This window comes from Sus scrofa, chromosome 2 (assembly GCF_000003025.6).
Source record: "Sus scrofa isolate TJ Tabasco breed Duroc chromosome 2, Sscrofa11.1, whole genome shotgun sequence".
Classification (NCBI taxonomy): Eukaryota; Metazoa; Chordata; class Mammalia; order Artiodactyla; family Suidae; genus Sus; species Sus scrofa.
Window position 1 is genome coordinate 28,089,111 of NC_010444.4, and position 16,080 is coordinate 28,105,190.

Here is a 16,080-nt window from a genome sequence, read left to right on the forward strand (position 1 = left end):
GACAAAATAAATAAATAAATAAATAAAATAAAAAATAAAAGTTTTTCAAATAATTTATTAATTTTGATTACCATATGTTTTGATTGTTCTTGTCTATTTTCGTTTATAAGTTCCCCTTTCCCCCTTTCCCAATTCTGTTTTTTTGCTTTTTCCTTTCATTCCCTCTTATTGTTATTTTGGAAAATTTTGTTTTTTTCTCATGATTCTCAACTCTTCTTTCTCTCTCTAAGGAATTTCTGTGATTTTCTTAGGTCGAACTACATGAAATCGACGCTGCTGTAATTTTTAAAAAAGCGTGAATTTCTTAATATCATGTGATTCAACCGAACTGTTTTCCTCGATGCCTAGTACAGAGCTTGGCAGAAGCTTGATTAGTATTTGTTGAATGAATTAATAAATCAATTCTCCATTCCACTGGCTTTTCTGAGGGCCTGGGTAACATTAAGCAGAGAACACTTGACCAGCTGTGGATTCAGAAATTTTTAATCATTAATAATCTTACTTATTGGCTTATTACCTGATTGTATTAGTTCCTTTCAATAAGGTGCTAAAGCTAAACTTAAGGATATGCTTATAAGCAAGCATGTGGTTACCCACATCAATGTTATTTACATATTTGCATGAATGTTAGTAATCATAATTTATGGAGCATCTTTTTGTGAGCTTTTGTGGACATATACGTGATTAGCATCTCAACAAGCTGAAATATGTTAAAAGAGAAGTAGCAGAAATTGAAAGGAAGGTTGGATTTCTTAAACTATTATTTTAGTCTCACTAGCTGTGACATGAAATATATGTTATTTCCAAAACATTCACCTCTGATATTCCACTACTCTCAATGAACTTTTGAGAATTTATTCACACTGAAACAATAGCTGAGCCCTGGAGAGGAGCCATTAATTGAGGAAACGTTTTAGGTTTCTTGAATCGCTGATGACTAGAATCATTGACCCTGTTCATGAAGATTTTTGGTTCAAGATGCTTTTAATACTTTAACACGTAAACTCATAAGTCCTTCTTTTGTAACAGCTAAGATCTTTGTTTCATGCACTGACAAGTAGGTAGAGAAATTTTAAGACATTTTTCCAGGGAAATTTAGTAAGCGAATCAAGGGGAGCACTGAAACTAGGATTTCTGGTTTCTACCCAATATGATTTCCACTTCATCCCATTGTCATTAGAATTCTACTTAATCATTCAGTAACTGCATTTATGATTCACGCCCTATGAATCATGAAGAGTTTCTTTTGTCTTCTTTTAGTCACCAACAGGTGAAATTCAAGATCTGTCTCTGACATGTGGCATCAACCTCTCATGCAATTGAGGGTAAATAAAAAAAAATAAATTTCCTATTACTTAATAGCAAAGCAATAGATACCCTTTGTAAAAAAATCCAACTAATATAAAAGTTGGTTGGTAAAAAGTCAATTGCTCTAAAAGAAAACTGTTGAAGTTTCCCCACAGCACAATTCTTTTGTAGTGAACTCTGGAGAACTGTTTAAACGCTTATGTCATAGAAAGTTTTGTTGTATTAAGTGATGACTCCTTGGACACATTTAATGTTGCAAAATTTTCTTTGCACAGAATTTGTTATAACGTGTAATGTTTGAAAAATGTGTTTTTAAGAGTTGTCTCTCTCACATCTTATTCCAAAATAAACTCCAGCTGGCCTGAAGAGTAAAATGAAAAAAAAAAATGACCCCATAAAAGAATTAGAAGAAAATACAGGTGGAGGATATCTTCTAGAGTGAAGAACTTTCTAATAACAAAAGCAAAGGCAAAATGATAAAGGAAAAGATTCATGTATTCGACCTCATAAAAAGTAAACATTTTAGGCATAAGATAACATTAAGTTAAAAAGGCAAATGACAGACTGGGAAAAATACTTGAAACACATATGACAGACAAGGAGTTAAGATCTTTATCCTTTTTCTTTTTCTTTTTTTTTTTAAGATCTTTACCTTTTCAAGTACTGTAACAAATCAATAAGAAAAGAAATATGAATAGTCAATAAATAAAACTTAGAAAATGTCCAATTTCACTAAGAATCAAAGAGATGAAAAGCAAACTGAGATTCTTTTTTTGGTGGTTATGTTCAGTACTGAGAAGAGTGTAGTAAAAAAGGCATTCTCCATTCACTACGGAAATAACCATTTTAGAAAGCAATTCAGCAATTCACTTCAATTAGCGTGGAGATTCTGTTCTTTTTTTTTTTTTTTTTTGTCTCTTTGCCATTTATTGGGCCGCCCCCTGGGCATATAGAGATTCCCAGGCTAGGGGTCGAATCAGAGCTGTAGCCTCTGGCCTGTGCCAGAGCCACAGCAACTTGGGATCTGAATCGCTTCTGGAACCTACACCACAGCTCACAGCAACGCCGGATCCTTAACCCACTGACCAAGGCCAGAGATTAAACCCGCAACCTCATGGTGCCTAGTCAGATTCGTTAACCACTGAGCCACGTTGGGAACTCCACGGAGATTCTGTTCTTAAACATCACGAATGGTAATGACTTTGTCCATTTTCATCAACCTAACTTGCACTTTGGCTTTGCTGCTTTGTAAAGATAATCTCTCACAGGTCATCTATCTAATGATAGATCTAATGTCTCTTCAGTTATTTCTGCATTTTACTTATTATTTTCTAGGTGTAACTAACAAGCTCAATAAAGTTCTAGTTTATTCATAAAATTTTTAAAAAAATTAACAAGTTGACTTAGCAAATTGTTTCCTCCTGCCCCTGTGACTTTTCGAAGAGAAATACTTTTATTATTTTCTATTATAAAAGCAATACTTATGTTTATTGGAGAAAAATTTAGGGGATAAAGACAAGGGAAAAAGATGCCTCATTCCACCTTCACATGTGCCACTTGAAATACATTATTCCAGAAATATTTTCTAGCTATAAACATAGGTATATAGCATACATACTGTGAAATTAACCTCCAGAAAGCTTATAATGTATATGCCCACCTATACTGGGAAATGACAAAGAAGATCACAATTTCCTCTTGTCAACAATGGATATTAATGGTTTAAAAATAACCTTTTTTGTCTTAATCAGTTTTTTTAATATACTCAGTGGATGTTTATAGATCTTCTTTTTTGAGTCCCCTATTAATATTTTTTTGCTAAATTGTATTTTAGCCAAGTGTAATCCCAAGATTGTTGGAACTGTTTTGTTTTAGTTGGGCCTAGACTATTCTTGGAATTTTTAGAGAACAGTAAATTATCTTTTATCTATGATTTATCCTGCATGTAAATTGTAATCAATGTAATTTATAGAAGTTGCTCAAATCATTTCACCTTTGCATTTAAGGTCATATTAAATAACTTTCCCTTAAAAAAACACATGTTCCTAATGAGATCTCTTTAGGCACTCCAGAGAATACAACAATGAATAATAATTTTAAAAAATGATATAATATTCACATCACATAAAATTCATCATTTTAACCATTTAAAAATGTACAATTCAGTGAGTTTTAGTATATTCATATTATTGTGCAATCATCTTCGCTATCTAATTCTGGAACATTTTCATCATTCCAAAAAGAAGCCTCATACCCCTTACTCAATCACTCCCCATTTCTCCTGGACTTCACCCCTGGCAACCACTAATCTACCTCTGAATCTATGAATTTGCTTATTCTGGACATTTACCATATGTGCAGAAATGGGACCATACAATATAGTATGGTCTTTTATCACTGACATCTTTCACTTAACATGTTTTTAAGGTCCATCCATGTTGTAACATGCACTTCATTCAAATTTATGGACTAATTATATTCTATTGAGTGGATATACCACATTTTATTTATTCTGCAAATGATAGACATTTGGGCTGTTCCCATTTTGTGACTCATAAATAATGCTGTTATGAACATTCACGCACTGTTTAAGTTTTTGTGCGAACATATGTGAACAAAATCCTCTTTGGTTTACACCTAGAAGTGGAATTGCTAAGTCATATGGTAACTCTATGTTTAAGTTTTTTTTTTTTAAAAAAAACCTCTCATTTATTTATTTTGCTTTTTTTTTAGGGCCGCCGCACCCACAGCATATGGAGGTTCCCAGGCTAGGGGTCGAATCAGACCTGTAGCTGCCAGCCTACACCACAGCCACAGCAACACAAGATCCAAGCTGTGTCTGGGACCTACACCACAGCTCATGGCAACGCTGGATCCTTAACCCACTGAGCAAGGCCTGAGATTGAACCGTCGTCCTCATGGATGCTAGTCAGATTCGTTAACTGCTGAGCCATGACAAGAACTCCTGTTTAAGTTTTGAAGAGATCTCTTACGACACAGGGGGTTAAGGATTCCACATTGTCACTGCAGCAGTGTGGGTCACTTCTGTGGCATGGGTTTGATCCCTGGCTGGGGAAATTCCACATGTCATAGTGTGATCAAAAAAAAAAAGTTTTTGAGAAATATGTAACATTGCTGAAGGATTAATATACTTGTGACATTTAGTTAAGCATTTGACTTACATTTTCTCATTGAATCCTCATAACTTGCTGTGGTTGGTCCAATTATTAGGTCCATTTTATAGATGAGGGCATTGCAACTCAAAGATGTTAAAAAAAAATTTGCTCAAAATTTGATCTATCCCATAGCTAGTTGGGATAGATCCAGAATTTGAACTATGGCAGTCTGGTTACCCAATCTGAATTCTTTACTCCTCATTGTCTTAAGACACGAATGGTTCACAATGGGTAGAAGATAGGTCACAAGTAATAACACAAGGTGAAATGAAGTAGGAAGTATAAGCACCATATAATGTGACCAGAGGATTAGAGGTGGTGAGTAGAATCAGAAAAGGCTTTCTAGAAAAGGGAACATTTGAGGCAAACCTTAATTTATGGCAACAAATTTAAGAAGAGGAGCTGGAATGAAGGCCAACTAGGTGAGAGGACTATTACCAGGATGGTGAGTTAGTTTTGCATCAAGTGCCAATTCCATTTCATTGGTAGTGACTGTGTGTAGCACTGTGTTGAGATGTTTGTTATATGCCAGCTCAGTGGGAAAGAAGATGATGAGTAATTAGCCAAAGCTGCCATGGGCAAGGGAGGGAAGATTTGAAGATCTTGTGGTATGAATTTTTATCATTGGACTATTACACTATGGAGATGAGCAATTATGGGTCATATGTTGGAAAGCAATGACTACACGATTTTGACTCGGTCATAGGATATGCATAGGAAAGTGGAAGCTGACATAAGATAAGAAATCTACGATGAAGCTATATTGCACGGTGATTTAAATGACAGACTGATGAGTTTGTATTTAATTCAGTAGAAAATGAAGAGCTATCGAAGATTTTTGGACTGATGATAGTGTCACAGGAAGCCTACTCTAAGAAGATTAATCTGACAGTGGCATCCAGCATGAACTGATATGGAGAAAGATGAGAAAATGTACGTGTGAGGAAATGAACACTCTAACAGATTTCTGGTACTACTTTGGTTCAACTTTTTTGGAAGACATTTTGGAAATGTGTATAAAAAGCATTAAAATGGTTTACTTCTTAAAATTCAATATCTGGAAATTTATGCCAAGGAAGTAATAATTATGAACATATGCAGAGGTGTAGCCCAAAGATGTTCATTGCATTGGCATTTAAAGAAAAAAATAAAGGAAAGTTTCCTTGTGGTGCAGCGGGTTAAGAATCTGGCGTTATCACTGCAGTGGCTCAGGCCGGGGAACTTCCACTCACAGCAGGTGTGGCCAAAAAAAAAGAGGGAGAGAGAATGTAGGCCAGGCTGGCTGTGCAGTTTCCTTTCTTGTCACCATCCACCTGAGTCAGGACTTGGCATTTAATTCACCATGGAAAACTCACTGCATGAAAACAATTTAGTTAGCAATATTGAGTTTGCTAAAAATTATGGAAGCGAGATGGAAGAGAGATTTTTTTTTTTCATTGAAAAACACTCAGAAAATTTGATAAATACTTTCTCTATAGTGCTGAGCAAAGCCAGATTCCTTAACCCACTGAGTGAGGCCAGGGATCAAACCCACATCCTCATGGAATCTACTGTGTCAGGTTTTTAACCTGCTGAGCAGCAACAGGAACGCCTGAGTAGGCCTCTTTTTTGAAAAGCTGGTTTCTATTAGGAAAAAAGCGTCAAAAATATTGTTGGAGGGTATAAAAATTACTTATGAATTACACAAAACATGGGGAACTCATATGCTAAAAAAGAGGAGGCATTTGTGGAATAAACTAAAATGTAACTTACTACCCTAACACTTGTTGAGTACCCTTTGGAAACATTTCTTCTTAAGGTGATTGTGTCCTTTCCATGATTTAAATGTGACTTAGGTGCTGACAACTCTCAGATGTATACATCTAGCACAAATCTTTCCTCTGTGTTCCAGACACATATTATCTCACTTCACTTCAGACTAATATCTCTATATTTGGTATCTCCACTTGATATCTTATAGATAGCTCAGACTTGCCATGTTAAACCTGGTCCACCCTGACCCTGATCTTCTAAAACTTGGAAAAGGTAGAATCATCAGAAAAGTTGCTAAAGTCAGAAGTTTAGTAAGCATGCTTTTTTTTTTTTTTCCTTTTTAGGGCTGCAACTATGGCATTTGGAAGCTCCTGGGCTAGGGGTTGAATCGGAGCTGCAGCTGCTGGCTTACACCACAGACACAGCAACACAGGATCCAAGCCACATTTGTGTCCTACACCATAGCCATGGCAATGCCAGGTCCTTAATCTACTGAGTGAGGCCAGGGATTGAACCTACATCCTCATGGACACTATGTTGGGTTCTTAACCTGCTGAGCCACAACAGGAACTCCTGGTGGTATGGGTTTGATCCCTATTCTAGGAACTCCTAGTAGGCATTCTTTTTTTCTTTTTTACAGTTTTTTTAAAATAATAATTTTTATTTTAGTGGGCATTCTTGATTCCTTCCTCCCTTCTGCCTCATGTCCAATATATTAGAGTCCACTTAGTATCACATCCAAAATAAAGCCATTAATATCTTTTTATATACATTGCTGTGTTTAATTTTTGTGAAAATGCCAAACTGTTTTCCAAAGTGGCTGCACCATTTTGCATTTCTACCAGCAATAGATTCCAATTTTTCCACATTTTTGCTAGTACTTGTCATGGTCAGTCTTTTTTTTGTTTTTTTCTTCAATTATTATTATAGCCATCCTAGGGCTTACTTTCCTTTCTCTTTCTGAAGTCCTATCTCATTTGCTGGCTAAAACCTGGTCTTTTACTTATCATTACTCATTTTAAATCATCCAAGGATGCTTGAAACTGGTGGCCTACATAGTGCTTTGAAAATCAGGAAATTTCGGAGTTCTCGTCGTGGTGCAGTGGTTAACGATTCTGACTAGGAACCATGAGGTTGCGGGTTCGATCCCTGGCCTTGCTCATTGGGTTAAGGATCCGGCGTTGCCATGAGCTGTGGTATAGGTTGCAGATGCGGCTCGGATCCCGCGTTGCTGTGGCTCTGGCGTAGGCCGTCAGCTAGAGCTCTGATTAGACCCCTAGCCTGGGAACCTCCATATGCCACAGGAGTGGCCCTAGAAAAGGCAAAAAGCCAAAAAAATAAAATAAAAAATAAAAAAATAAAATCAGGAAATTTCTGGAAAGTCTAGAATATTTGGAAGTTCAGTTCCAAATTGGGCAATGATTGGGCAACAATTGGCTGGAGGTAAGTTGTGGCCCTCCAATTTTTTTTTTTTTAGGCTGTGCCCATGGCATACAGAAGTTCCTGGGTCAGGGATAGAATCCACACCACAGCAGCAACCTGAGCCAGAGCAGTGACAATGCCAGGTCCTTAACCTGATGAGCCACCAGAGAACTCCAGAGGCCTTCCAATCTTCATCATCTTCTACTGTCTTACACATGGGCTGCTTTCCACATTGTTCCTTTTTACTTGGCTCCAGAGATAATTGAGTTTTCAGGTCTCTGTTAAAATCATCTGGCACAACGTAACTGTGGATATTGACTTTCAGAGCAAAATATAAGGCACTCCATAAAAAAATAGATTTAGAAATAAATCTAACCAAGGAGGTCCATAAACTTTATGGGGAAAATTATAAAACTTTACTGAAAGAAATCAAAAGAGACCAGGAGTTCTCCTGTGGCACAGATTAAACAAAATGTGCAAAGGAGAAATCAGAATGGCCAATGGGATCAGCCATGTCTCTGCAGTGCCAGGATGCAGGTTTGATCCCTGGCTGATACAGCAGGTTAAAGGATCTGGCACTGCCAAGCTGTGGCATAGATCACAACTATGGCTTAGATCTGATCCCTGGCCTGGGACCTCCATACACTGTGGGGCAGCCAAAAACGAATAAATAAATAAACAAATAAATAAAGTTATTGGAACATATTTATATTTATCACAGTTACATTAAGGTTGAAAGCATGCACAGACTAAACAGTGTATTGATTAAGGGTACATTCACATGTGGTGAAACTATAAAGAAAAACAAAGAAATGATAGAAAAGAAAGTGACAGGAGAGTGGTTAGTTACTTCTGAGCACAGGTGAGAAGATGTAATCAAGCAGAGATAAAGAAGTGTTATACTAAATGGTGTGTGTGTGTGTGTGTGTGTGTATGTGTGTGTGTACAAGTGCATACTATCTATGCATGAAATAGTAAAATAAAACTTCAGGAGAGTTTTCATGAAGAAAGTGACTAACTGGGAACCTGGGTTTGTGTACAAGTGTAAAATAGGGAAGGGGGGGATTGAAGAAAGTATCCATTTCACAGTTTTGCCCAAGGTTGGCCTTTTCCAAGGTACTGGTTCTATTTCTTTCCACCTGAATGTCACAAAAAGGGAAATTGCAAAAATACACATATTTTGTTTTATCATTTTACATGAGGGATGACTACCATTCTACAGGATCTGGAAACACTGCATACAGTAACAATGTGAAAAGTGCAATAAAGGAATTTCCTCTTTTCTCCCTTTATTAATTTTTATAACGATTTTTATTTTTTTCCATTATAGCTGGATTACAGTGTTCTGTCAATTTTTTACTGTGCAGCAAGGTGACCCAATCACATATACATATATACATCTTTTTTCTCACAGTGTCATGCTCCATCATAAGCAACTAGATATAGTTCCCAGAGGATCTCACTGCTTATCCATTCCAAAGGCAATAGTTTACATCTATGAACCCCAAATTCCCAATCCATCCTACTCCTTTACATCTCCCCCTTGGCAACCACAAGTCTGTTCTCCAAGTCCATGATTTTCTTTTCACTTGTGCCATATATTAGATTTCAGATAAAAGTGATATCATAGCTTTCTGACTTACTTCACTTAGTATGAGTCTCTAGTTCCACCCACATTGCTTCAGAGGGCATTATTTTGTTCTTTTTAATGGCTGAGTAGTATTCCATTGTGTATATATACCACATCTTCCTAATCCATTCATCTGTCAATGGACGTTTAGGCTGTTTCCACATCTTGGCTATTGTGAAAAATGCTGCAATGAACATACAGGTGCATGTGTCTTTTTCAAGGAAAGTTGTATCTGGATATATGCCCAAGAGTGGGATTGCTGGGTCATATGGCAGTTCTATATATCGTTTTCTAAGATAACTCCATACTGTTTTCCATAGTGGTTGTACCAATTTACATTCCCACCAACAGTGTAGGAGGGTTCCCTCTTCTATACACCCTCTCCAGCATTTGCTATTTGTGGACTTAATGACGGCCATTCTGACTGGTGTAAGTTGGTACCTCATGGTAGTTTTGATTTGCATTTCTTTAATAATCAGTATGTTGAGCATTTTTTTCATGTGCTTGTTGGCCATCTGTATATCTTCCTTGGAGAAACGTCTATTCGGGTCTTTTGTCCATTTTTCCATTGAGTCGTTGGCTTTTTTGCTGTAGAGATGTATAAATTGTTTATTTTAGATTAAGCCCTTGTCAGTTGCATCGTTTGAAACTATTTTCTCCCATTCTCTAAGTTGTCTTTTTTGTTTGTTTGTTTTTGGTTTCCTTTGCTGTGCAAAAGCTTGTCAGTTTGATTAGGTCCCATTGGTTTATTTTTGCTTTTATTTCTGTTGCTTTGGGAGACTGACCTGAGAAAACATTTGTAAGGTTGATGTCAGAGAATGTTTTGCCTATGTTCTCTTTTAGGAATTTGATGGTGTCTTGTCTTATGTTAAAGTCTTTAAGCCATTTTGAGTTTATTTTTGTGCATGGTGTGAGGGTGTATTGTCTTTTTGCCTTCTGAATGGCTTTAAATGAAAGCACTGGATTAAGAGTCAGAGACCTAAGTTTCTTTTCTTTTCTTAAAAAAAATTAAAATTATTTTGTTTAATTTTATATTTTGGCCATACCCTCAGCATATAGAAGTTCCTAGGCCAGGGATCAAATTCAAACTGCAGCTTCAATCTATGCCACAGCTGTGGTAACACTGGTTCTTTAACCCACTGTGCTGGGCCAGGGATAGACCCTGCGTCTCAGCAGCAACCTGAAACGCTGAAATACTACAGAGACAGCACCAGATCCTCGACCTGCTATGCTACACTGGGAACACCCCAAGTTTCTAGTTTTGCTCTGTCCTTAATTAATTGTGACCTTGAGTAATTAATTTTGTCTCACTGAATCTCAGTTTCCTTAACAAGATAATTTCTAAGGTTCAGCTTTAAGTTCAGTCGTTCTATGAGTTGGAGAACCTCTCAACCAAAAAGAAAGTAGGATGTACATTCATCATTTTAATAAAGATATATTCTATTAATTTGGAAAATCTGAAGAGAGTATTAATTTTCCTCCCACAGTCTTAATGAAGAAATAAAGAAACTAATTTTCCATTACCATTCAAGGGGCAATCCACTCCTTCACAGATTGTGAAATTAATGTAACAGATCCAACCCGCTGAACAGTCTATGCAGCTGTCTTCACCTCTCCAATTCCAAGCCCAGAAACTGTATTTTGTATAAACAATGTATAAAAAGTTAACTGAAAAAAGAATGTAGTTTTAAAACTTAAGTTTATGCATAGTGCTATAGTTAAAGCAAAATACCTACCGTTTCCAGTATCTTTGATTCTGTAACTTTTATTGAGTATTTTCTGCCTCTGAAGCACAGCAGATTTATGATCGTCACTAATTATAGCTTTCCTAATTAATGTAACTTGTATCTATAATGCCTATTTTCCTAAGGTGTTCAGTGTAGTTAGCAGATATTAAATCATTCATCTTTACAACATATCAGTGAAGCTAGTAGGAGAAGTATTGTTCTCATAATTTAGAGGAGAATATTAAAAGTCAATGATCATAGGTCATAATCATACAGTAATTTTTGTCATGAACACGAAAATTAGATCTCTCTCCACCCACTTCCTATTTAAGGCAGCTATCTCCCCCATCCACTTCCTAAAATTTTTAAGGGCAATTCCCTATTATGTGCAACCCTAGTGGGATGCAGAGGTCTGCCTTCCACTCCTGAAACTAAACAGCAGTGATGTCCCTTCTCCCTAGGGTGGGGCCGCCAGAGTAAAGGCACCTTATCTAGGCTCCAGGATTTGGACACTCCAGCTCAGGGCCTTGAATCTTGAGGGAGTAACACAGATGCAGCAACAATTTAGGAATTACTTGTACCTCCTAGCAAAGACAGCACGAATCTGCAATTGTTTTGAGTATCTGATGTCAATTGTGTCCTGTGGTGTCACCTCTCCATTGTTCTAGTTCGACACTTTCTGCTGGTATTGTCTGGTTTGTGGCTGATAATTAGGCTTCCATGGATGGCTTCTGCCTGTTTTCTGAATCTCCTCCTCCAGGCTTCCATTAACTTTGTGAACTGCGCAATACCCTCTCAATAAATTTCTCTTCTGTTTATATTGATTTCAATGGCTCACACACAAGGACACAGATTTCCCTAAACTTAACTGCTGTTGAAGGCAGCATATCTTCATCACTGAATTGTTCTGTATAATTAGGATGTTTAAATTCTGGCACTAAATTAAAAAATTTCTTGGAGTTCCCCTGTGGCTCAGTGGGTTAAGGATCCAATGTCACTGCAGCAGCTCAGGTCGCTGCTGTGGCACAGATTCAATCCACAGCCCAGGAATTTCCACATGCCGAGAGGATGGCCAAAAAATATTTTTAATTATTAATAATTAAAAAAGTTATCTAACGTATTATTTGAAGCCTAACTGCAAAATCATAAGTCTGTGTATATAGGCTTTAGGATAATGTCAACAATATATTTTTTTACTGGACCTAATCAATAAAGTTAAAGTGGAATTGTAGATTCAAAATATTCCCACTGTATCAAGCAAGGAAAAGTAAGATACAAAGCCAAAAGTATAAAATATTCTCCATTTTATAAATATATTTGTGAATAGAAAAGTACTGGAAGAATAGATAACGAAAATAATGTGTAGTGGGAATATAGGTTAGATTTCTTTGAGCTTTATCTTGACATTTAAAAAATTAAGATGTATTATTTCATAATTAATAAAAACCCATAGTAACTTAAAATTCTGTTTCTCATGGAAATTTACTGTTAAAAGAAACATTTCTGCAGACAATTTACTGACTTAGGCTCTTATTCAGTGATTCATGAATTGGGCAGCATTCAAACTAGCAGATAGAGATTTTTATAGACCAAAAGCAAAGTGAGTAGGAACAAGAGAGTGACACTGGGCATTTTTTTGCTGGTTGCTTAAAGGAGTGTTATTTTCCTTATATGGAGCAAGAGCATCTTGGAGCAGGTTAGGTAACTTGTGCTGAGCAGGCAAGCACTGATTTGTTGACCTAGGACTTCCTTTCCTGGGAGAGCCAAGCACAGAAACAGTTAAGTTTTGGTTTGCTGACATGGGCCTTAGCATGAACAACTCCAGCTTGGGCCTCATCTGGTTACTTTAATATTACAAAAATAGAAAAAACTAGTCCTCATCTTATAAACATAGAGAAGTAGTCATCATTTGGCTTCAGCCCTTCTTGTTTCATCTGATATGAGCTTTACTCCCACTCATGCTAAATATTCAGCTTAGAAAGATTTTTTTCATTTAACTGATAATTCCTTCTTTTGCATATGTTATTCTCTCTTTTAGGAATTCTTCTTCTTCTTCTTCCTTTTTTTTTTTTTTTTTTTAAGGGCCACACCTGTGGCATATGGAAGTTCCCAGGATAGGGGCTGAATTGGAGCTACAGCTGCTGGCCTACACTACAGCCACAGCAACACCAGATGCTTAACCCCTCAGAGCAAGGCCAGGGATGGAACCCAAAACTTCATGGATACTAGTCAGGTTTGTTTCCACTGAGCCACAACAGGGACTCCTCTTTTAGGAATTCTTTTTTTTTTTTTTTTTTTGTCTTTTTGCCTTTTGAGGGCTCCTCCCACGGCATATGGAGGTTCCCAGGCTAGGGGTCGAATTGGAGCTGTAGCTGCCAGCCTACGCCAGAGCCACAGCAACACGGGATCCAAGCCGCATCTGCAAGCTATTCCATAGCTCACGGCAACGCCAGATCCTTAACCCACTGAGCAAGGCCAGGGATCGAACCCACAACCTCATGGTTCCTAGTCGGATTCATTAACCACTGAGCCACAATGGGAACTCCCCTCTTTTAGGAATTCTTAATCAACATCTTTTTCTTTCATTCCTCTAAAACTTATTCTCATATTTTTATTTCCTTTGTCATTCACCACTTTATTTTGGTTAAATTTGTTTGCCTCTTGCTTTACTAACTCTGCTTCCAACTTTGTTGTATACAATTTTATTTTTATTTATTTGTTTTTGTCTTTTTGCCTTTCCTAGGGCCGCTCCCACGGCATATGGAGGTTCTCAGGCTAGGAGTAGTCACCGGCCTATGCCAGAGCCACAACAATGGGGAATCCGAGCCGTCTGCAACTTACACCACAGCTCACGGCAACGCCGGATCCTTAATCCACTGAGCAAGGCCAGGGATCGAACGAACCCCCAACCTCCTGGTTCCTAGTCGGATTTGTTAACCACTGAGCCACGACGGGAACTCCTTCAGTACGATTTTAAATCTAATCTTTTCTGTTCTCCAATTGTTTCATTTTTGTGAATGCTTACTTTGTTCTCAGAAATGCAGCCTGTCCTTTAATCTTATTGAAAAAAGAATCCTACATTTTCCCGGGCTTTTCTTGCTTTTGTAGTAAATTTACTTTAGAAGAAACTATTCCTCTGATTATTATAGATCGGGAGTGGTCAAACTATACCTCTCAGGTGCCTACTTTGAAAATAAGTTTTATTGTAATACAGCTACCCTCTTCCATTTATACTGTGTCTGTAAGCTGCTTTTGCACTATGAAGGCTACAATAGCTGCTTTCCTTCTATAATACAACTCTGTCTAGTTGCCACAGACTGCATGGCCTGAGGAAACTAAGATATTTACTATCTGGCCCTTTACAGAAAAAATTTCTTGACCATTTTTCCAGGTGATTTCTTCCTTTTAATTTTCAGAATGTTTTCGCAAGTTCAAGGATTTTTTTTTTCCTTTTTGTTTTTTTTTTTTTTTTTTTTTTTTTCAGCTGCGGCTTGCAGCAGTCTGATGTGGGGGCTCTCAGGTCCCAGACCAGAGACTGAACATGGGCCACAGCAGTGAAAGCGCCAAATCTTAACCACTAGACCACCAGGGAACTCCTGAGATTTTTCTTTATTTGCACATCAACAAGGATTAAGAAAAGGGGTTAGTACCTAAATCATAAGGTGGCCCTTTCAAATTTTGCCTTTCTGGGGCACCACATTATACCTACTAAATCAGAATTCTTTGTTGGGCCAACATTCTTCCTTTCACTACCCTGGTTCCACTTCTCAGAAGATGCCCTGATTGTTTGCCTTTATGGTCAGCTCTGTGATACAGACTGGAGGAGACTAACTGCCTAGACAAAGTCTACTTGGAAGACTAGTTTTTTCCTCCATCTTTTCCTCTGATTCTCCTCTACCTTAATACAAACTGATAGGACTCAAAGTGTTATTTTAAGCTGTTTTGGCTTGACATAAATAGCTACACTCAATAACTTAGGTAAACTTGCATTTTTAACCTCCTTTAACTGGTTTCCTACTTATAATATGGATTATACACACACTAGAAGTTCATAGGGCAATGTGAGTTAAAGGCCATCATTATTTTGGGTCAGATTCATTTGTTACCACATAACAAGAAACAAGAGCTTTCCAAATAAGTCGTAGACCATGAGTAGGCCACAAAATGAACCACGGATTTGGAATTAGTGTTCGCTTATTTGTGATTTGGGGTAAAGTCTTTGAATTTTCTGTTCTTCTGGTTCTTCAAACTTCAGAATTGTAGTTGGAATTGGGAGTTTTATTTCCTTCTGGCTCTAAAATGCTTTTTCTTTTCTCTTTTTAAAATTTTATAGCCACACCCATGGCATATGGAAGTTCCTGGTTTAGGGATTGAGTCCCAGCCATAGTTACAACTTATGCCACAGCTGTGGCAATGCCAGATCCTTTAACGCACTGTGCCAGGCAGGGGATGGAACCCACACCTCCGCAGCTACCCAAACCCCTGTATTTGGATTCTTATCCCACTGTGCCTAAAATTCCTTTTTTTTTTTTTTTTTTTTTGCTCTTTAGGGCCCCACCTGCAGCATATGAAGGTTCCCAGGGTAGGGGTCTAATCGGAGCGCTACAGCTGCCAGCCTATGCCACATCCACATAAAGGCAGGATCCTGTCTGTGTCTGCAACCTACACCACAGCTTACGGCAACGCCAGATTCTTAACCCACTGGGCAAAGCCAGGGATTGAACCTGCAACCTCATGGTTCCTAGTCAGATTCCTTTCCACTGCACCACGATGGGAACTCCCTAAAATTCTTTAATGTAACAATTCTTGAGTACAGTCCTAGAGCCTGTAAGAGTGCTCAGCTTCAGTGAGCCTCCACAGAGGAGTTCTTGGTGGCTCAAAGGGCTGGTTGGAAGTCAGGGGAAAGGCGTAACAATGTAGAAAATAATTGAAATACAACGTTGTAGGTGTTCCCAACACTGGTCCAGATCTCTCTTACTTGGTCTTGTGATACTGTTTTAAACTGACTTAATAAGGATGTTTCAAGCAACAGTTGGGCAGGATATGAATTTGTTAGATAAATCTG

General features: G+C 37.7%; 1 protein-coding gene across 1 annotated transcript in view; it reads left to right on the forward strand.

The window, feature by feature from the left end:
* Positions 4,537-16,080, forward strand: part of CCDC73 (coiled-coil domain containing 73) — a 164,448-nt gene continuing 152,904 nt past the window's right edge. The window contains exon 1 of the mRNA XM_021083216.1: positions 4,537-5,417. The gene's annotated coding sequence lies outside the window, so the exon portion shown is untranslated. The remainder of the gene's footprint in view (positions 5,418-16,080) is intronic.